This window comes from Suricata suricatta, chromosome 3 (genome assembly GCF_006229205.1).
Source record: "Suricata suricatta isolate VVHF042 chromosome 3, meerkat_22Aug2017_6uvM2_HiC, whole genome shotgun sequence".
Classification (NCBI taxonomy): Eukaryota; Metazoa; Chordata; class Mammalia; order Carnivora; family Herpestidae; genus Suricata; species Suricata suricatta.
The window spans coordinates 95,753,761-95,776,032 of NC_043702.1; the positions used below are offsets into that span (position 1 = coordinate 95,753,761).

The 22,272-nt window shown below is 37.4% G+C and overlaps 1 pseudogene; it reads left to right on the plus strand.

The window, feature by feature from the left end:
• Positions 1-371: 371 nt before the first annotated feature.
• Positions 372-1,750, plus strand: LOC115287037 (annotated as a pseudogene).
• The last annotated feature ends 20,522 nt before the right edge of the window (positions 1,751-22,272 follow it).

Consider the following 22,272-nt stretch of genomic DNA (forward strand, 5'->3'; position numbering starts at 1 on the left):
ATTGTTTTCTGGAAACAAAAGGATAGATTAAGTTATAAACAACTGGCTTGAAATAAAAGGGAGAAAAAGTCCAAAAGTACAAGTATGATGTAGCATATGCCCATTTAGCAACTACTGATACCTATTAACATAGGTCTTTATTTTGGTTTATGTTTTCCTTTTTGACAGTTTGGATCCCAGCAGCCTTATATGTTCTTCATGCACTTGAGGAAACAAACAAACAAACAAACAAACAAACAAAAGATACCAAACCATGTCCCACATGATGATGGCAGGATAATACCAAAAAGTGGATATAGAGGCTTGAGAATGTGAAATTGTGGCCCACAGCCTCCCCGCGCCTCTGGCAGTACTCTACCCCGTGATCCCCCATGGCTGACAAGGAAGCAGCCTTTGGTGATGCAGAAGAAGAAAGTGTGATCAAAGTGGAGTACACAGTATGGAAAAGGAACACCTCTTTATCTTTACGATTTGGTGATGACCCATGCTCTGAAGTGGCCTAGCCTAACTGCACAGTGACCTCTGGATGTAACCAGACCAGAAGGGAAAGACTTCAGCATCCATCAACCTGCCTTGGGAACACACACGTCGGATGAACAAAACCACCTTGTAACAGCCAGGGTGCAGCTCCCTATTGATGGTGCTCAAGTTGACGCTTCCCTCTATGACAGTGAGAAGGGAGAATTTGGAGGTTTGAGCTCAGTTAGTGGAAAAATTGAAACAGAAATCAAGATCAACCATGAAAGAGAAGTAAACAGGGCATGCTATATTCCCCCAGAACCCTTGCAACATTGCAACAAAGACTCCATCCAGCGATGTTCTTGTTCTTGACTCTACAAACATCCTTCCAAACTGGACCCTTCTGGAGAGTGCATCCCAGACTTACATCTCCATGGATATCAGAAGGAAGGCTATGGATCTTTCTTGAAACCCAAATCTCAGTGGGCACTTACTTAGTATTTCAGATGACCATACAATCCGCCTCTGGGACATCAGTGCTGTTCCAAAGGAAGTTGTGGATGCAAAGACCATCTCTACAGGGCAAACAGCAGGAGTAGAAGACGCTTCCTGGCATCTGCTCCATGAGCCTCTGTTTGGGTCAGTTGCTGATGATCAGAAACTTATGCTCTGGGATACTCGTTGAAACAATTCTTCCAAACCAAGGCACTCAGTTAGTGCTCACACTGCCGAAGTGAACTGCCTATTCTTCAGTCCTTATAGTACATTCATTCTTGCCACAGGATCAGCCAACAAGACTGTTGCCTCATGGGGTCTAAGAAATCTGAAACCTAAGTTACATTCCTTTGAATCACGTAATGATGAAATATTTCAAGTTCAGTGATCGCCTCACAATGAGACCATTTTGGCTTTGAGTAGTACTGATCACAGACTGAATGTCTGGGATTTAAGTAAAATGGGAGAGAAATAATCCCTAGAATATGCAGAGGACAGGCCACAAGAATTGTTGTTTATTCATGGTGGTCACACTGCCAAGATTTCTGTTTTTTCCTGGAATCCCCACGAACCTTGGGTGTTTTGTTCTGTATCAGAAGATAATATCATGCAGGTTTGAAAATGGCAGAGACATTTATAACGATGAAGACCCTAGAAGAGTGGATCCAGAAGGACAAGAGTCGTACATATATCTGCACTTCTTGTGATTTTAGACTCCCCCTTTTGTCCTCTCAACCCTGAGATTGATTTAACACTGGTTTTGAGGCACAGAGTTTGTTTGGCTATCCCTCTATGATAGGTATCATCAACACCCAAACAGAGGGTGTTTTCTAAATATGAACTGGGGGACTTGATTCAGTAAAACCAGAGACTTAGTTTTAAATTTTCTTCAGGAATTTTCCAGAACAAAGGTCTAAAGTTGTCACAGAAAAGGGAATATTGTGTATAGTTGTTTTTCTTCTTGGGGTGTATCCTCATGTTTTTCAGACTACTATAAGTAAAGGCTAAAGTGAGGAAGTAAGAGAGCCAAGTGAGACTTTGGTCCTTGACCACTCATTTGGTTCCATCTATATTTTGGGTGACTTATTTCACCAGCAGGCCTGTTACTCTCCATGACTAACTGTGTTAAGTGCTTATAATGGAATAAATTGCTTTCTACATTAAAAAATTGTGAATATGCAACTCTTTGTAACCTACAGAATTGACCTATGAATTCCATATAATTCAACCTAATAAGAGCCTAATTTGAACTGATGCAGGCAGGAATGGAAGATTCTAGATAGATACTGCATGAAACCTGAGTGATATTAAAAGGTGACAAAAGAAAAGAGGCACTTTTTGTTCTGTGTGGTGTTTGAATCCAGGTATTTATGTGGGACAACCATACGAGTTATATAGTAAGTCCCTGTTCCTCGTGACCTGATGGCCAACAGGGTAGGTAACTTACCAGCAGCCCTGCCTCACATCCTCTGCCTATTCAAGAATATATCATTGCAGCTGGGGAACTTTTGAGAGCAAGGGCACACTCTTAATAACGACTTCAGGAAAATGCTCCCAGTCCTGGACTGTCTGAGGCAAGTTCTCTGAAGTTACTTACAAATATCACTGCAAATGACTGATTAATAAGACTTATACTTGAGGCCACAGTCTACCTTCTTGTCAGTCTTAGTGAGTTAAACTGGGATGGATAGAATATGACAGAATATTACAATAACTTCATAATTCTTGACCTTATCATATACAAAGCCTCTTTTACAATACATATGTTAATATTTCCTTATGGATAATAATACACATTTGATACTTCTTTGTCATCCTGATATTCATTAAAAACTACAGGCATCTGGGTTGCTCAGTCATCTAAGTGTCAGACTTCGGCTCAGGTCATGCTCTCATACTTCATGAATTCAAGCCCCGCATTGGATTCTGTGCTGACAGCTCAGAGCATGGAACCGGCTTCAGATTCTGTGTTTCCCTCTCTCTTTGTGCCCTTTCTGCTCACACTCTGCCTCTCTCTGTCTCTCAAGAATGAATAAATATTTAAAAAATGAAAAAATAAAAATAAAAACTATAACCCACCCATACACACTATTCCTAAAAGCAATATAATGCTTTTACTGAACTCTGAAAGAAAAACAAAAGAAAGCAATTTATAATAAAATAAGATATTATTCCACATAAATGCTTAGACTATCTGCACTATGCAGTAAAGTAAAAGGACCATATATTTTCAACTATTTAGAAGAATAAGTTTGGGTTTAAGAAATGTAAAATAACATTCAAATTAATATTATTATCACTTTTTTACTTGACATTTAAAACAAAGTCCAAGTAAATGAATTTTTTTCTACACACAGAAAGACATAAATACAATAGCTACAAAGGCAACATAATAATAAGGTTAATCATTTGTCAATCCAAATATCATGAGTGATGATATAGTCAGTGATGTGATTATCCAAATTCATGAATCAAACCTTGACAGTATTTCTATAAATCATAAACAGGGGCAGCTGGGTGGCTCAGTTGGCTGAGCATATGACTCTTGATTATGCCTCAGGTCATAATCTCAGGGTAGTGGGATCAAGCCCCACATCAACCTTTGTGCTGAGAGCATTGAGCCTGCTTAAAATTCTCTCTCTCCCTCTGCCTCTCTCCCCAGTTGTGTGTGCTCGTGCTCTCTCTCTCTCTCTCTCTGTCTCTCTCTCTCTCTCTGTCTCTGTCAAATAAAAAAAATCATAAACAATCTTACCTTAACATTACACTATTATAGTCCTAGAAATTTTAGTGTGTATTAAATCCCTAAAACATATTTTTTGTTTCTTTATTCAGCAGAGTCAGGTTCTAGACTCTGATATTTAGAAATACATTTTTCTTCTACAGAATGTCTGGTGGGACATTCACATTTGTGTAGAACGTAGTATGTCATCCCTGGACAGAATCCCTGGCCCTTGCCCATTGGATGCCATATGTGCCTCGCAACTTTAATGACAATTAAAATTGGCTCCACAAATTTCCAAAGTCATGAATCCCACAGTTCACCAAATACATTAACCTATGAACTGTCCTTGTTCCTTCTGATCACCAAGGAAGAAGTGAGATCAATGAAACAATGTGATAAGAAAGGCACTGACCCTCCATACTGTATGGAAGTTAACATTTATGTGGCATCAATATAGCCCCACATTTAATCAGCTCAGTGGAAAATGTCAGAGAGACTAGCTGGTTTCGAATCTTTTCAGAGGAAAAGTTGTGTAAGTGACAAAGCATTTTGATTACTTTTGTGTACCACCAGCCACTGAGTGAGTGAATTATTTTTGCCATACTTCTATAATCGTCTTGTAAGAGTGAAGTTTTTACTCCAGGTGGAAAAGAACTTTTAGCAGTGGAGTTTATAGGATCAAAACTGTGTGTACACTTTTTAAAAACATAGTGTTAGCTATGAGAGACTTCTCCAGAAATGTTGCACACATTTATACTCCTAATTTTTGCGGCAGCATACTTGGACTCTATGACTCAGCTACCTTATACTCCCAATTTTAAAAGACCACTAATGTTAACCTAGAATCTAAATGTGCATAAAATATATCAAGCCAGTCAATCTTATTTACATTTTTTGTGAATTGTATTGTATATGCATACAATATAATGCAGGCATGTTTACACTTATTTTACTTATTAACACATTTAAAATATGTTCAATTCAAAACTACTAATTGAAATCTATGTTTTGATTCAGTAGAGTAATTTTTCTTCCAGTCTTCTGAAAATGATAAATTGGGTATCTTATGTTCAACAAATCAAAGAAAAAATGCTCAAAACGTCTTTTTCTGAAAGTATAAATGTCTACAGCCTGCATAGTGTTTGGCTTTCCAGAAATTCTCATTTCCTTCCTTTGAGCGCTGTCAGTCCATAATGACCTTGAGTGGTAATTCCCTTTTGTAATCATCACTAATTTTAGATCATATAGCTTTGTTCTTGTGATATGTATCAATAATGACACATGATTGCTATCTCCTGGAATTAATTAATAAAACAATATCATCTATTTGGTGTACAGTTTCAAATGGACCTTTATTCCTGCATGAGGTTAACTCTGACTCTTTGTTCACTCTCTTGTGAAATTAAGGATAGTGATGACTATAAAACCCCATTGTACCATTTAGCATCTGAAAATGTGGGGACCACATCACATGGGGGAAAACAAAGATGCTAGTTTGACAAGAACAATTTTAAATGGCTAGTTTTATGGAGATATGGACATAACGTGAAGAAACATCCCTCAAGACACTTACTTGGCAAATGTGAGTTTCCTTGTTTGGCCACAGAATTGTAAAGAATTGATAAATGACAGAAGTCTTTCATATCAGTGATCTTAATCTCATCTCATAACCCTAAAAGATGCCAGTTTCTCTGTAGTTATACCAAGGAAGACTTTATTGCATATGCTCTCTTCGAGAAAAACAAATGATTTATGGAAATGTTTCATTGGGACTATTAAAAGAAACCTTTAAAGACTCAGTGGACGATTTCTTTCCTAAAATAACAAAACACCATCTGTCAGACAGAATTTGTGTGGAGAGAGGATAATAACTTCATCTACTATATACACCAGGAGAACTGATAAATCTTCTTGAGGTCATGAATGTTTTTTGGAATAGTTTCAATTTAAATTTTATTTGTGAAGATGGCTGTCAGGAGGCATGTTGGAGGCAGTCAATGGTGTGTCATCATGAAGCCTGCTGTTTGAAGCACAATGTAGGAAGAGAGAACACTGAAGGCATAAGACAAGGCAACTAGACCAGAAGACAAAGGCCAGAGAGACTGGAATCTTGAGCCAGTTTTTTTAAGGGCCACATGCTAGGGATAGTTTACAGAAAAACATAGGGGAAAGAAATGAGGAGTGGTGGAGAGATTAGGTTTAATTTATCTCACTCTTTGAGTTGCCTTCTAAACTCTGGGTACTAGCAATATTGGCAGGTACAGATTATTGATTATTTGCCTGCAGGGAGCTTAGTTCAAAAGCAGAGATACTGAACACATATGAGCAAGGCAGTGGGCTAAATAATGGTGATACTCAGCTAAATTTGATATAATCTCTATCTTTGATGTACTCATAAAATAGTGTAGAAACCAGGCAACCCAAGCAGGCAATCCCAAAGGAATTTAATATTTTTATCTGTAGAATCATATGTACTGTGGGAGCATGGTGCTTCACTCAACCCAAAATTTGGGGGAATATTTTCTGGAAGAGATGATACTTGAACTGAATATGAATGAAAAATATAACTAGTATCTTAGGATTCTCCAGAGAAACAGAACCAATAGAGTATAAATACATGTATGTACATATATATGTGTATGGAGAGTTATTATAGGAATTGCCCCAATGTACCCACCATGGGCCATGATTTGCCATGTGCAAGCTGGAAAACCAGGGAAGGTGGTGACAAAATTCAGTCTGAGTCTGACCACCTTAGAAGCAAGGGTTTTCGAGTTGGAAAGTCAGAGAACCAAAAGCACCAATATCCAAAGGCAGGAGAAGATAGATATCTCAGCTCAAGCAGAGAAAGACAATTCACACTTCCTCTGCCTTCTTCTATTCAGGCCCTCAAAGGATTGCATTATGTTACTTACATTGGGAAGAACCTTCTGATCACTAAACTCCCCAGTTCAAATACTAATCTCTTCCCTCATAATCACATTCTGAAATAAAGTTTGCGGCACCTGAGTGGCTCAGTCACTTAAGCACTGTCTTTGGCTTGGGTCCTGATCACTCAGCTTGTTAGTTTGAGCCCTGCGTCAGGCTCTGTGCTGACAGCTTGGAGCCTGGAGCCTATTTTGGATTCATATTCTCTCTCTCTCTCTCTCTCTCTCAAAAATACGATAAACATTTTTAAAAAGTTTAAAAAAAAGAGAAAGTTTTATTAAGTATCTAGGCATCTCTTGGCCAAATTAGGTTGGCATAAAACATTGTCACAGAGAGTGAATAAAGGTGGCCAGCCATTGTAGGCAGAGGCAATGCCTCAAGTAGGAGCTCCACCTCCTTCTTATCATCATCAATGTCACCATCACAGAGGTAACACTAATGCTAATAATAATAATAATAATAATAGTTTGTATTTAGCACTTGCTTTTTAAGTGCCACATATATATAAAATCTCATTTTCTAAACAAATTTAGAAGTTAGAGGCATTAATATTTTTAAAGATGCTAACTCGTTGGGTTTAGATTCAATTAAATCTATACAGAGTGACTCCAGAATAGGAATTCAAAATCACTGTACTATTCTGTCTCACATCATGTGCATGTGTGGGGACAGGTTGGGAGTGGAGGAGGGGGGTTAGCAATTGGCTGTAAGGTAGCATACAGTGGGATATAGGAATGCAGTAGAGGAGAGGCACGGCATATTGAACTCGTTTGGAAAACAAAACAAAACAGAAAGCAAAATAGGCCCAAAATTTAGTCATTTGCTTCCATACCAGCAAATGAAGACTCAGTTGAATTTTCAGCCTCTCCCAGAAATGTACCCTTTAAACAGTCAGTCTGGAGTTTGCAGAGTAGGACTGGTGGCACAGTTTCCATAATATAATGCCTGCCATCCTCTTCTCCCAACAAACAATGGCCTTGCCTGAAACAATCCTTTCTGCTTTTTTGCTGAGAATTTCCTTGCCACATCTTTCCTCTACCTATGAAAACCTTGATTTTGTACAACTCCTTAGAGCATCTTTCTGTTCACTAGAAGTGACAATGCCCAATTTGTGAATAATTGAATAAAGCCAATTAGCTCTATATGCTTATTCAATTGAATTTTTGTGTTTTTTTGACAGATTTGGTGGCAGCAATGTGATCAAAGTGAACTTCTCAGCATTTGGGGACAATGAGAGACACGGGCATGGAACCCTGCGAACACTTTTGAGTCCATGGTCTTTCTCACCATTTCCTAGGACTATTGGTAACTTCTTCTTGGCTTGAGCTCCGCTCTATTTGGTTTAAGTTCCTGGTCTAAATGGCCTTCCAATCCAGGGCTTAGTGGGTCAGTCCAAGCTGGCAGATGGTTCCATCAAGAATCTGATTCCCCAGTCCTTGGCTCAGTGTGGAATTCCCCCGTGTTTGATATCCTGTCCAATTCTCTGTTTACTAATCCATATTGGAAATTGTTGGTGGTTATGGCTGGAGTTGGATTGGATCCAATTTAAGAACTGGACTGGATCTGGTTTAGGCTGGATAGGGTCTAGTGGAAGCCTCGGGTGAATAAAGTTTGTTTAAATGGGATCCATTATATCCAAACAGTTGAACACTCCACCTTCAACCTAAGATAATTCACATGTCAAAGAGACACATTTTGAGGAGGACATATTTGGCTTCCCTACAGTCCTGGAAGTTTTACAGTCCAAAAGTAAAGTTGGTAGATTGTTTCATTTTGTTGAATGAGTGTCTTAGTCCAGTCAATATATAAGTTCAGTTAAACTTACTATAGGAGGTGGTGATGCAAGTGGGTTCCCAAAGTTCGGCTTATGGTACAAGTAACCATGTGTTAAGTAAGAGGCATTTCTGTGGAAATAAAAGTAAAGCAATGATTAATGAATGAAGCAAATTATAGATCAGTTTCTGAGTTCTGAGGGTACCCAGTCAAGAAGATTTCTAGACATCAGTGTCAGAGCATCCTTTGCAGTGTCTCTGATGATGTCTTGGGTGTTGACAGGTAAACTTTCTGAGTGGTCCCACAGCAGTTGGCACAAAAATTATCCATACTCGAGCTGTTGTGGTGATTTCTCTAAAGGTTATATCAGGTTGTTCATATTCACTTTGCAGGGCTTCAGGAAAAAAGACAGTTCCTAATTCCCATGACTCTTAAGTCAAAGGGTAGAAAAAAAATGAAATTTTAATTTGGAGAATTGAATCCAGACAGTGGAGGAAACTAGAATTCAGTATCCTGTTCCATTTACAATGGACAATATGAGAATCTAATATCTGCAAAGATATACTATTGAAACGTCTTTTTTTTCTTTTCACAATCACCCTCATTTCTACCAAAAGTAGCCAACTTAAGAGTAATTTGTTTGTGAAATAAGTCTAGTTTCAATAAATTTGGCCTGATTATTTGTCTAAGTGTAGCAAGAATATCGATGATCTTTTAAATATGTTTTGCTGGAAATTTTATAAGGAATCTACAGGTTCAACTTTTAACAGCCTTCCCAGGCTGAGAAGCCAAGTTAAGTATGTCCTATCAGATCTTGTCTGCAGTACTTAGAGATCTGGGTTAATTCCTCTCTCCTAAGGGTCCTGAATCTGCCAGGACCTTCTTTACCCACCTGGTAAAGTTGCTGGGAATCCTGTAAGTAAAGTATCAGGCCAATATATCCAAGGACCTTTCTTGGCTTCATAAAGTCTACCTTAGTTCTTTGAAGCTGTCTGGTCAGACCTGTCTCTGCACCTCTTTCTGAATATGATTTTCCAATCAGAGCCTTTGTAATGTGACCACTGTTTCCAATTGGATCTTCTGGCAAGTAAAACAAATTCTTATTGAACTTATGCACATAAACATATTGCCATAAAATAAGAATAGTCACTGACAGTTTCTGAATTCTGGAGTGATCAAGCAGGGAGAAGAAGATAATTGTGTCAATCCTGCTTGCAAAGGTATAATTTACCAAACTGTGAATCATAGTTGGCTTGAGAGAAAAAGTTCCCTGGTATCTGAAAAACAAAAGATTTTTTTTAAAAGTCAGCAATGTTATCAACAAAATTGTTACTTTTAAAACATTAATTTCTAGTAAAACCTAAGAAGTAAGCAGTTGTGAACTGTGTTAAATCAGCATTCTATAGATTGGCAAGGCAAATTTTTATATACATTTCATAGTTTCTGGAAATGTGTTTCTTCATAATACAGTCTTTCAGTAAAGCATAAAACTTGTTTGCTGCCAGGCTCAAAGTTATCCTCAGTTTCTCTGAAATAAGAAAGCCAAAACTTGGTATTCTATGTTGAATAATTAATATTTCATTATTTTACCTTATTTGAAAATAATCTAAGATATTCAGTGAATTCCCATCATTTAACTTAGCAAAACTCTGAAGTTTCAGATTACCAAAAATGTTTTGGAAATTATTTAAAAATATACATGCCATAAAACATATATTTGCTAAAAAGTTTACGTAAAAATTCTTATCACAGTTACACCTATTTAAATACTTTGCTCCCAGCAGTTATATTTAGATTGCTCACAAAAACCTCAGGAGTTATTAGACAAAACAAACCGTAATTCTCAGTTGTTGTTATTATTATTATTACTGTTATCGTTATTGCCGATAAACTTTGCAACAGAGATAACATGAATTTATTTGAATAATAAACCCAGGTAGAATAAAAAGTAAGACATGTCTATTTTAAATGAGCTTTGACACTGTTTTCCCAGATCATGTGACCCTGAAGTTTTTTAACTAAGCCTCTATTTTATTTTTGAGAATGTTTATGAATACTAAATTAATATAAGTGCTTAATTTTCCTTAAGCCACTTAAATAGAGCTATTTTACAAATTGATTTCAGCATTACCACACTGTGGTAGAAAAATATAGTATCTATAATGTAAATGTGCATTTAGACAAACACAGAGATCTGAGAGCTTCTGTTTTAAAACAATATGAAACTTGCTAATTTATAAATAAAAGTTGGAATAAAATTACTCAGGTGGCTAAAGGTTTTTCTTTGTTTGTTTGTTTGTTTGTTTGTTTTTACTAATTATGGATAGGAATTTTAAGATTTACATTTGCCCCTTGAAGTAGTCTTGAGGAGGCTGGGATCTAAAATTTGGGCAAGAGAGCCCTTTTATTAGTCCTCCTTTCTTTTTATTCCTTTCCTTTTGGATGAGTGTGTGCATTGTTTTTGTTACCTCCTGTGATGTTTGTATTTCAAAGACATGTAAGATTTATAACTTCATGAGACAGGGAAAAAATGCAAGTTCTTTCAAGAAGTACTTTGATTTCCTAAGGCCTATACTCTAGAAACCTTTTGAGATAAATAAGGCATGTTTTAGGATTTGTAAGAAGGAATGGATGGACTTTAGATTGCCTCTAGAGTTGAATTTTTAAGTTTTGCAAATATCTATAGATACAAAAATTGCTCTCGTTTTTTTTTCTTTTCTTCTTAAATGCAGAACAATTTGACTTCCAATGTGCTGATTTTTGATGATATCTGCAAATATCTGAAGGCAAAAAGAAAGAGTTCTAAATGAACTTTGATTTTTGTTCTAGGTCTAATTTCTGTTCTTCTGTCTTATTAAAAGAATCTGTAAGGCCAGCTGTTAAACTAATATGACATTGTTTAGGGTGAGAGCATTCTAATCTTTTTTTTTTTTTTTTTTGTCAAATAGAGCCAATTTAAAAGATCATCCTCTGGCCATTGACAGGTAGGACCTTACTACTCTCACTAGAAGATCAAGCCAACAAGATTTTATAACGTAACCATGGACTCAGTAGGTATCCTCAAAGGAGAGTGCAAATAATGGAGCCGTCACAAGATCCAGAAATTCACTGCCAAAGTTCGCCTAAGTAAGCAAAGGGCCTTCGTTGTCAAAGGCATAGAATGACTCCAGTCCCAGACCCACTAATCTGTGAATACGGGCACGTGCTACTGCATTGGAACTTATTGAGCGCTACTAAAACAATGAGGGTTGAGACAGCAAAGGTCCCTCGTGGACCAGGATTCCTTATGGAAATCTGCCCTGAGAGCTGGAAATGTTGAACAAACCCTGTCAGTAACGAGCCCAGGTTGTTAACTATGCTTTTGACCAACCAGCTTACTGGATCCACAGCCTATTTAGATGTCCACCAGACGCATGCTGGTACATGCATCCTGTGATTGGTGGAGACCAGAGAAAGCATTCTCATTGGTCAAAAGTCAAATTCTCAAAACATAGGTCAAGATGAAAGGGAAACCTCATTCTCCTCTCTTTATATATGCATTAATTAACAGTAGACGCAACACGGCACCTCAGAAGAATGGTCATGGAGCTGGGTGGTGTTTTAAAATTTTTTTTAATGTTTTTTATTTATTTTTGATACAGAGAGAGACAGAGCATGAGAGGGGGAGGGGCAGAGAGAGAAGGAGACACAGAACCAGAAGCAGGTTCCAGGCTCTGAGCTAGCTGTCAGCACAGAGCCCGACGCTGGGCTCGAACCCACGAACATGAGATCTGACCTGAGCCGAAGCCGGAGGCTTAACCGACTGAGCCATCCAGGCGCCCCATGGGTGGTGTTTTAAAGTGTACCTTGTTGCATGGAAATTCTCTTGAAGTTGGTGGGCGACCTATCCTGTTCTCTGACCAATTTATCCTAACATGGGAGTCTTCCGGTTAGGTGGAAATGCTCTAACAGCTCTTACGTGCTTGACAGATGCCCTCCAATTTTTGTGGTTTGGGCTTCCAAGATGCTTCTTAGCAACAGCCTTTATTTACCTCATGTGCATTTTAAACCACAGAATAGTCTAAGCAGACACTAGTCTGGTGAGAACTATGAGCTCCTCACACTATGAGCTTGGCTCATAGGGCCTATGCCTGTGTTCTGTTCCATGTGTTTTTGTTTTTTGTTTGTTTGTTTGGTTTTGTTTGTTTGTTTGTTTCCTTCTTATGACAACACCAAAGACGAGAAAAACAGTGACCATCTCTGGAAGGCAATGAACAAGTCAAACAAAGAGTACTTTACCAAATTTACTGGAGTTGCTAAGCCCAAGGATCTAGTCCACAGAATTTTTTCCCTCCTAATCTAAATTCAGAAGGAAAGAGAACAAGGCCTGTCTGTGCGTGCACTTTCATGGGACTCCACAGACAGAGGCTGGGGGGCTGACGTGGTAAGAAATCTTACTTTCCGCCAGCTTTTATCAGATGTCCCAGTGTCTCTCAGCTTCCGCGACCTCCAAGTGAACGCGTGTCTGGCTAGGGAAATCTGTCTTGCTGACTGTGTCAGCTGTTAGAGAGGAAAACTTCCTTTATTAATCATTATTCTTCTGGCCGTGTTAAGAATTACATTGACATGAGAAAATCAACTTTAATTACATATGTATAGGAAATCCACATAAACCTAAGAGATTCCAAAGACATTCAGGCAAAATGAGGTATATATGTCATTCTGTACCACAAAGAAGTGGGGAGAGGTCTGGGGTTTCAAAGGGAAGGAAGGAAGTTCACAGCAAGAGTATAAAGGGTCAGTATTTGGTAAAAATATGTTTGCTGGACCATGCAGAAACAATGGAACAAGGAGAGAAATTAGCAAGTAGACTTTTCTAGGTTCCTCCCTATACCACACCTAATTCATGTTATACTGTAGTTAACTGTGATGACAGCTCACTTCTTAGAACAGATCCTCTGTCTAAATTCCTTAAGCAGTTAAGCGGGAGGCAGAAAGAAAAACATCTTGAGTCTTCTGTTTCCTAAAATAGCTTGAAATAGCTACATGCTGAAGAGACATATTTTGGGAAGGGAGGTTTCATTACCATATAACAACCTTTTCAAATCCTTATGGACTTCAAGATTCAGCTTCAGGGTAGTCTCTCTTATGGACTCTTCTCCAGCTATTCAGATTAGCTGTTGTTGTTACAATTTAATCCTGAATTATATTAGTTTTTATACAAGGTGATAATGTGCACAAGCAGGTTTAAATCTTGTACAAGTTAAGATTTTTTTTAAATTAATAGAATATATGCAACCAAGAAACTCTTTAGCAAATTGTAAGCCTGATCCTCGAACAATGAAGCGGTTAAGAGCACTGACCCCCAGCATTTGAAAATCTACTTGTAACTTTTGATTCCTCAAAAACTTAACTATTAAGAGCCTACTGTTAACTGGAAGCCAAATGATAACATAAATAGATGAACACATGTTTTGATTATTATATGTGTTATATAATACATTCTTACAATAAAGTAAGCTAGAGAAAAGAAAATACTATTAAGAAAATTATAAGGAAGAGAAAGTACATTTACAATACTGTATGTATGTTTTGAAAAACAAATGTTTGTATAGGACAGGAGCACTGGCAGAGGGCCAGACTCTGGGGTGGCAATGTGCTGTAGCCTGGTAACATTGGCCCAGCAACAGCAGCGGTGGGGTAGGCCTCAGGTGACAGTGGCAGCCTGAAGGTACAGTACAACTGTCCCATCTTCCTGGAGGTAAACCACCAGGCTGTGGCCTTTGGCAGCTGTTGCCACATGTGAGTGTGCTGGCATCTGGGGGGCTCCAGGCCTGGGGTGCTCCTACAAGGATGAGTCTGTGCCTGGCCTATTCAGGGTCAAGGACTGAGGTTTCCCCAGTACAGCCCCCAAGCCTGATGAACAAAGGACTTGGGGAGCAGGAGCACTGGGGACATGAGGCTCCTTGCATAATACCATCCCTGCCATCTGACCACATTCCTCTGCTTCAGCCCAGCCTCCTGCTCTCCAGCCCTGGAAGCCTGACTTGACCACCTTATGGGCACACAGGGTGATCCATAGCCCTGTCTAGTCTAGGGCCCCCAGGAGCTGTTGAAAACCCCAGCAGACCTCCCTATGTACTCAAGAGGCACTGGGTGTGACCTCTGTGCCAGTTGTGTTTCATTTAGTCTGGTGGAGACCAAGGTGGGCAGATGTGAATAAATGTCTAGTGGCTTTTGCTATCAACTCTTAAAAAACAAACAAACAAAAACTGCATGGAAGTGGACCTTCGTAGTTCAAATCCATGTTGTTCACGGGTCAGCTGTACTTCTCAGTGCCCATTGCTTGGAAACTTCCTTAAAAGATGTTAATAAGTGTTTCATAGCAATGAAAGAAAGTAACTCTAAAAATCAGTGTTTTATTACAAGATTTCTCAGATTTTTTAATATGCTGCTATATATTATGAACATACCACATACCATCTGCGTATCCATCAAGACATATTATCTGTCTACCTAGTCTAGTTCATAAAACTAAACTTTTTTGGCTAAAAAATGCTCTTGTTTTTTCCCCCAAGAACATATGGAGAGATTGTTTTCCTTGGAGCACATTTTGATATATGCTCAGGACTCTTTGAGGACAGTGAGCACACTTGCTACTGTTTCACTCCTTGCACTTAGGTACCCAGTTAAGTTCCAAATGATTAGGAAAGTAAGGTAACTGAGATAACATCTATCGAGTCCTAAACATGTACAGTGCTCAATGCTAAGGACTTTGTATTTGTGGGTCTAGTTAGTCTGTGCAGCATTCCTATATTATCTTTAGTATTTACCACATTACGTGGTTGAAGACACTAAATTCAAAGAGCAATTTGCCCAATGTTGCACAACTGAGAGTTGCCAAGTTTGGATATAATCCCAATTTATGCAATGTTTAGTACACCTGCTCCTTACTACATTTCCACTATTATTTATGTTCCATAAACAGCCAGGCAGGACTTTAGGTTGATTTTTCATGAGTTGTGTATATTTTGTGAGTAGCATGAGAAAGGTTAGGCAATTAACTCATTTAAGTAAGTTAACATGGGCAGACCTCTATAGGAATTTAGTAATTGCTGTTATAACTATTAATTTTGCAATAAAAGAACTCTTATCACTGCATTATTTCCCATTTCAATATTTAGAGGCAATAACAAGCACAAAACATTTACTGGGGATTAATGACCATATGAAATTAACTGTCCTCAACCCTGTCTAGGCAGTCTACTCCCCCCTATTTGTCATTAATTCCTTAAAAATGACACACATTTGAATTGCTATTTTTGAACAATAGCACTTTGACTCTGTTGGGTGGACACAGTACAGGGCCATAATTCTATCTTTTTTTTCTTTACAATCATTTAGAATTTAAAGATGCCAAATCATAGGCTTCCTTAATCCTAATAACTATATATTTGAAAAACATGTTATTTTTGATATTTAGGATGTTTTATCATCCTAAGCTTTTTACCTAATCTTTTTACTGCAGAAAAAAACATATGTTTCAGTGATCTACTGGAGTGGTTGCGTGACATTAATTTCCTCCTTATAAACCACACATTTCTCCCCCAATATAGATAGTAAAGAGGCTCATACTTATCCCTCAAATAATAGTGCATCTTGGACTATTTGTCGTAGTAAATGTTAGTATAAAGTTATGTTCATAAATGGAAACTACTTTCCAGCAAAAAGAAGATGCCCTTTGTGAGCTGGCAGGCTATCTGAGGGAAGCAATATCTGACTTGTGGTTCTTTATCTTCCTGCAAATTAGCTGAATATGTCAGAGAGGTTTATAGTACTCTATATTCTCAGGCAGATGAGGGGATGAGAAAAATATCAAGTCAGTTCATTCCTGGAGGCTGTTGACTGAGGGCTAAATATACTAATCTGCTAAAAATTACAGTTTGATGAAAACGTTCCTGCTTATCTTTGAGAAAAATCAGTAATTAAAGAGATGTGTTAAGTAGATGCCTTATTTGACCTAGAGAGTTTTATCTTTCTAATCTAGTTTATCCAGATCATCTTTTTTTTTCATTCTAAAGTTGACTTACTTTTTTTTTTCTCATCTCAGTATCACGAAGCATAAATAAAAAAAACTTTAATGACTTCTTTAATTTTTCAGGGGTGACGTGGGTTTTTCAAAAAAATTTAATATTTATTAATTTTTGAGACAAGAGGTAGGTTTTCATTGTAAAATTCCTTTGAGTTAAAAGAACCCAGTTCATCTAGGTCTGTTGAGAAACACCTAAATGATGATATCTTGCTTTTGCTTCCCATTTCATTATTTATATAACCTTTCACATTTACTATGAGAAGGCTTGTGCCTCACAGAGAGAGGGAAGAGAAATCTATTCTGTCTTTAATTCCATTTTGAAATCTGCCATTTACTGCTCCCTTTGATATTGTTCTTTCTTATGTGAAATGTATTCTATTACTTATATAAATAACAGGACTGTCACTCTTTATGCAACTTGCCTTCTTGTTTCCTTTGTAGTTTGCAGGGGACAAACGGGGTGATTCTGAGGTATTTAATTAGTGTGAATGCTGACTTTAATGTAAAGATGAGAAAGTTAAAAAAAAAAGAATCTTTACAAAACCTGTGAAAAAGGAACACTTGCTCAACATGTGCTTTTTAATTAATATATTTGAAATTATGATTATTTGAGAATTTGTCTTGGTCTCTGCTGCCTTATACACCATGAAGGGCATGACACTCATCTTGTTATGTAGAATGTCTTAGTATCAGGTGCTCCAGTCCTTTGCTCTGACTAAGATGATAGAGATTTGGGGCAATGGAAATTGTCATGTTTCCTTCAAATCATCCTGCCCAAGGCATGGCCACACTCACAATTTCCAGGTAGATTGGAAATCATGAATATACTCTGGGGATAGAAACTGGAATGAAACAGGGAGACAAAATTCACTGCCATTTAGGGCATAGATTCATTATGCCAAAAAGTAGAAGTGATATTCTAGGAAACTGAGACCAAATCTTAATGACTGGGATCTCATTACAGGGAAAAGGTTATTTTTTGGTGATGAGCCCAGAAAGCAAGACAAAATCTACTAATTCGAGAAGCAGAAGTCTGAGAGACACTGTCCTCTTCCTAGACTCACCTAATTAGGCTCTACGGGTGATCTTATATGCTTAATTAAATGAAAGATCTCCTTTTCATCTTGTAATTGTGGGCAAGTTTACTTAACTCCTCTGGGTCTCCATTATTTAAATTTGCGAATCAGGAATAATAGTAGTATCTACTTCATAGGGTTATTGTGAAATCAATTAATATGCTTCAAAGAAATGCATGGGAGAGTAAACGCTTTGCATTTGTTATATCAACGTGGAGCTGCTTTTGCTACAAGATGGTAAGACAAGTACTTTGCATTGGGTAATTTGGACAACGAAAAGTAAAATGAATTAACAAATGAATTATCTTTCTCTGTGTGAAGAAAGCCCTTTTTTCATCTTCCTCAATTTAAAAATTAGTAGATTTGTTACTAAAATGAGTTATCACTTAATTTCTTCATTCTTTCTGATACTCAGGCTTCTACCCTACTTACTCTCTCATACTTTATAAACCACTTCAGAGCATGACTAGTAGTCTTCTTGACCTCAAGGTCTTCAGACCTTTCAAATCTTGGAGTATGACTTATTTTATTTTCCTGACTTTTACTTAGCTCCAGTGACATCTCAACTCTGCTTTAACATCCCCTCCTGTAGCCACATCTTTGCTCTTGTGATCATAGGCTCCTCCAAACCGGATTTTTAATTTTTTTTCTTTTTTTTAATAGTTTATTGTCAATTTGGTTTCCATATAACACCCAGTGCTCTTCCCCACAAGTGCCCTCCTCCATTACCAGCCCCCACACCTCCCCCTTCAGCCCTCAGTTCATTTTCAGTATTTAATAGTCTCTCATGTTTTGTGTCTCTTTCTCTCCCCGACTCTCTTTCCCCCTTCCCCTCTCTATGGTCCTCTGTTAGACCTATGAGAGCAAACATGGTATCTGCCCTTCTCCGTCTGACTTATTTTGCTTAGCATGACACCCTCGGGGTCCATCCACTTTCCTACAAATGGCCAGATGTCATTCTTTCTCATTGCCATGTAGTACTTCAGTCTATGCCTGCAAACACATATTGTCCCAGTTTTCCTCTACTTTTCCCAATTCACTTTTTCTTCTTCATGGACACCTGTTCTTTCTTCCATTCTGTGAGTCTGCTTCTGACTCTACTTCCTCATATGTCCCTAATACATCTGTCACATGTACCTAGAGCACGCTAACACGAGATAGTTCTCGGATCTGTCTTCTCTGCTTTCATACAGGAGCTTCTGAGCAAAGCTGAAGAAAATCTACTAACTCGGCTTTGTGCCCTTACAGGTTCCTGCTGTCTCATCTCACCAGACACTCAATACTATTGAGTAATTTTCCACGGTGACTGTTTCAGATTGTCTCTCATCTTTGCTAGTGCCTATACCATATTCTACTTATACCCCTGTGACATGCCTACATATAAACAATGTAAATCTGAAGAGAAAATCTCATTTAGCTCCTACAGAAAAAAAATATACTCAGAACTATACACAGTGTCATATAAATGTTATCATACTTTTCAGCAGGTGAAAGTCCCTCAATATTTTATCTCTCTGTCTTTATCTGTACAATCTACTTTCTCTTTCCCCATTGCCACAAAGGATAACACAGAACAAAGTTTTCTAAGGGGATATCTCTTCTTGTAATCATGGGCCTATAACTACCTCAAGTAAAGTAGTTGATCAAGTTCTCTTCTCTAATAATGGCTCTTTACTATCAGCATTTAAACATATTTTGATCTCTCCTATTCCTCTCTTCAACCATGAGTCTGATCCTGTATCTTTTCTTTACCTTTTTTAAAGGGCTATAAAGGGAAGAAATGAAATCATGGGTTATGATTTTTTTTATTAAAACCTTTTTGATATTTTGTATTTCTTTTCTCTCTTTTCCCACGGAGTTCTCAATCCATCGCCATTTAGTTTTTGCGTCACAAAACTGCTGTGGCAAAGGTCATCCATGTTCAATTTTTTACAAAATCTATGGATAAGTTTCATTTTTATAATTTTTGACAATTTCATCCTTCTGAAAATGTTTGTGAGGCAGTTGGCATTGAATCCAATTCCCCAATAGCACATTTATAATCTCATTCCATTGGTTCTTCTTTTTCCCTTGTCCCAAATGTTGGTGTTCCCCCGATTACCATCTCCATATGTGTGATTCCATTCACATCCATTGTTGCAAGAACTTTGTATTTTTTCCCATCAATATTTCTTTCCTTGAATTTGTTCTAGACTGGTATAGCCATGCACTTACTGCCTATATCAAACTTAAAATATGAACCCAGAGGTTACTTGGGTAGCTCATTTGAGTGTCCAGCTTTGGCTCAGGTCATGATCTCACAGCTTGTGGGCTCCAGCCCCGCATCTGGTTCTATGCTAATAGCTCAGAGCCTGGAGCCTGCTTTGGATTCTGTGTCTCCCTTTCTCTCTGCCCGTCCCTTGCTTGCACTCTGTCTCTCTCTGTCTCAAAAATAAATAAAAACATTAAAAAATATGAACCCAGAATTCATCATGTCTTACCCTCCCACCCAAAATGTATCAACCTCTTATAATCACTGTAGTAGTTAGTAGCACAATCAACTTTTAGGTAAAAAAAAATTTGCTGGTCCATTTCAACTATATCTTTTATCTCTGACCCCAGGTATAATTAATCCAGTCAATATATATTTTTTAAATTATACTCCCAAAATCTCTATCAAGTTTATTTTATTCTTCATTACTACTACCAGTATACTCACTACACTCTCCCAGTCTTTGTGTAGTTGAAACCATTCTTTACACACTACCCAAAAGTATTTTGAAATACAGTCTTGTCAATGGCAAAAAATTATGTAGGCTCTGTGCTTGAGGTTCTTGCTCACAGTAAGCTGCCGGTAACTTATTTGAAGTGTATTTGATTATACTAACATCTTTCCCCTGCTTCCCTTTCAAATCTTCAAATTTGTTGGTGAAAATAAAAGAGCCAAGCATACAAAGTCATTGAATTGTCAGGAAAGTCCACCGTCACTCATTAAAATTACATTTCTTTGAACTTAAATGGACTTACAATGGCATATACAAAGCTAAAACTAAATAATATCATTTATTAAACATATTGATTCTTAGACTAATTGATATAATGTCATATTTTAAAAGGTAAAATTGATAATGAGTTTATAATGTTGAAAGAAATATCTTATTTACCTAATTGTATAAATTTTCTTATCATTATAAAATTTATGAATTAAAAATATCAATAGGATTCATAGAACTGATACATTAAAATTTGACAATTTGATAATACTTATTGAAAAAGGTGAAGGCCATGGGGCGCCTGCGTAGGTCAGTTGGTTAAGCGGCCAGCTTCAGCTCAGGTCATGATCTCACAGTTCATGGGTTCGAGCCCCACATCAGGCTCTGTGCTGACAGCTAGCTCAGAGCCTGGAGCCTGTCTTCAGATCCTGTGTTTCCCTCTCTCTCTAACCCTCCCCTGATCATGCTGTCTCTCTCTCTCTCTCTCTCTCTCTCTCTCTCAGAAATAAATAAAAACATTAAAAAATTAAAAAAAAAAGAAAAAGGTGAAGGCCTGATTATACTCAAGCTGGCTCTTCCAAGATAAATGAAATGTCTCTTATTAGAACAGTACTTTTATTCTTTAGTTAGAGGTGTAGCTAACCTATATATACTATCTAAAAAATAATAGTTGACTGAATGTCTGGTTTCCTCTAGGTTGTACTAAAAAATTTCTTTTGAGGATAGCTGCTTAAGTCTGCCTGCATTATTTCTTGCCTACTACTACCATACTTTTATTTATCATCATTCATTGTCATTAATCCATACTCACAATTTAATACTTATTTGTTGATATTACACTAAAAAGTTTCCTTGAGATAGTCTGCAACATTTCAACATTATGTTCTAATAAATGCCCTTACGCAAGCATCAGTGTTTATGGGGAATACGTTAGAAAACAATGTTTTGTTTAGCAGTATTTTAGTTTATTTGCTTTTGCCTTTTCTACTCCTAAAATATTTTACCTAAGAATTTAATTTCAGAGCTATCATTTTCTACACTTTAATACCATTTTAAGTGAATTCAAGTTTCTTTAGTATAATTATAAAAACTAATTTAAGGACGCCTGTGTGGCTCAGTCAGTTAAGCATCTGACTTCCTCAGGTCATGATCTTCTGGTTCATGAGTTCAAGCCACACATCGGGCTCTACTTTGTTAATGTGGAGTTTGCTTGGGATTCTCTCTTTCCCACTCTCTCTCCACTCCCCCTCCAAAATAAATAAACTTTAAACATAAAAAAAGTAAAAAACTAAAGGCTAATTTGCATAAAGCTGACTAATATATAGTAAATCTTGAGATACTTAAATTTTGACAGCCCAGTGTTAGCAATCCAGTACTTTATATGTAGACCTCTCAAATTTATTTAACTTTAATTAATGACTTCTTTATTCAAATACCTGTTCAAAATTTATAACCAGCAAACCTAGGCTTTTTGCCTGCAGGATGCCTTCCTCTATAAAATATACTGACAATTGTATTTTGTAATTGTTTTTGTATGAAGATAAATATAATTCAGGATCAAATTACTATTATTTTCTCATTAGTATTACTCCATTACCTTTTTTTCTGACTTTAAAAGAAATCAGAATTAATCTTTTCTCCCTAAAATTATGTTGAGCACTGTGCCCACAGTCTTTTTTTTTCTCCAATATTTTATTGTCAAGTTGTTTTCCATACAACACCCAGTGCTCTTCCCCACAAGTGCCCTCCACCATCACCACCACCTCTTTTCCCCCC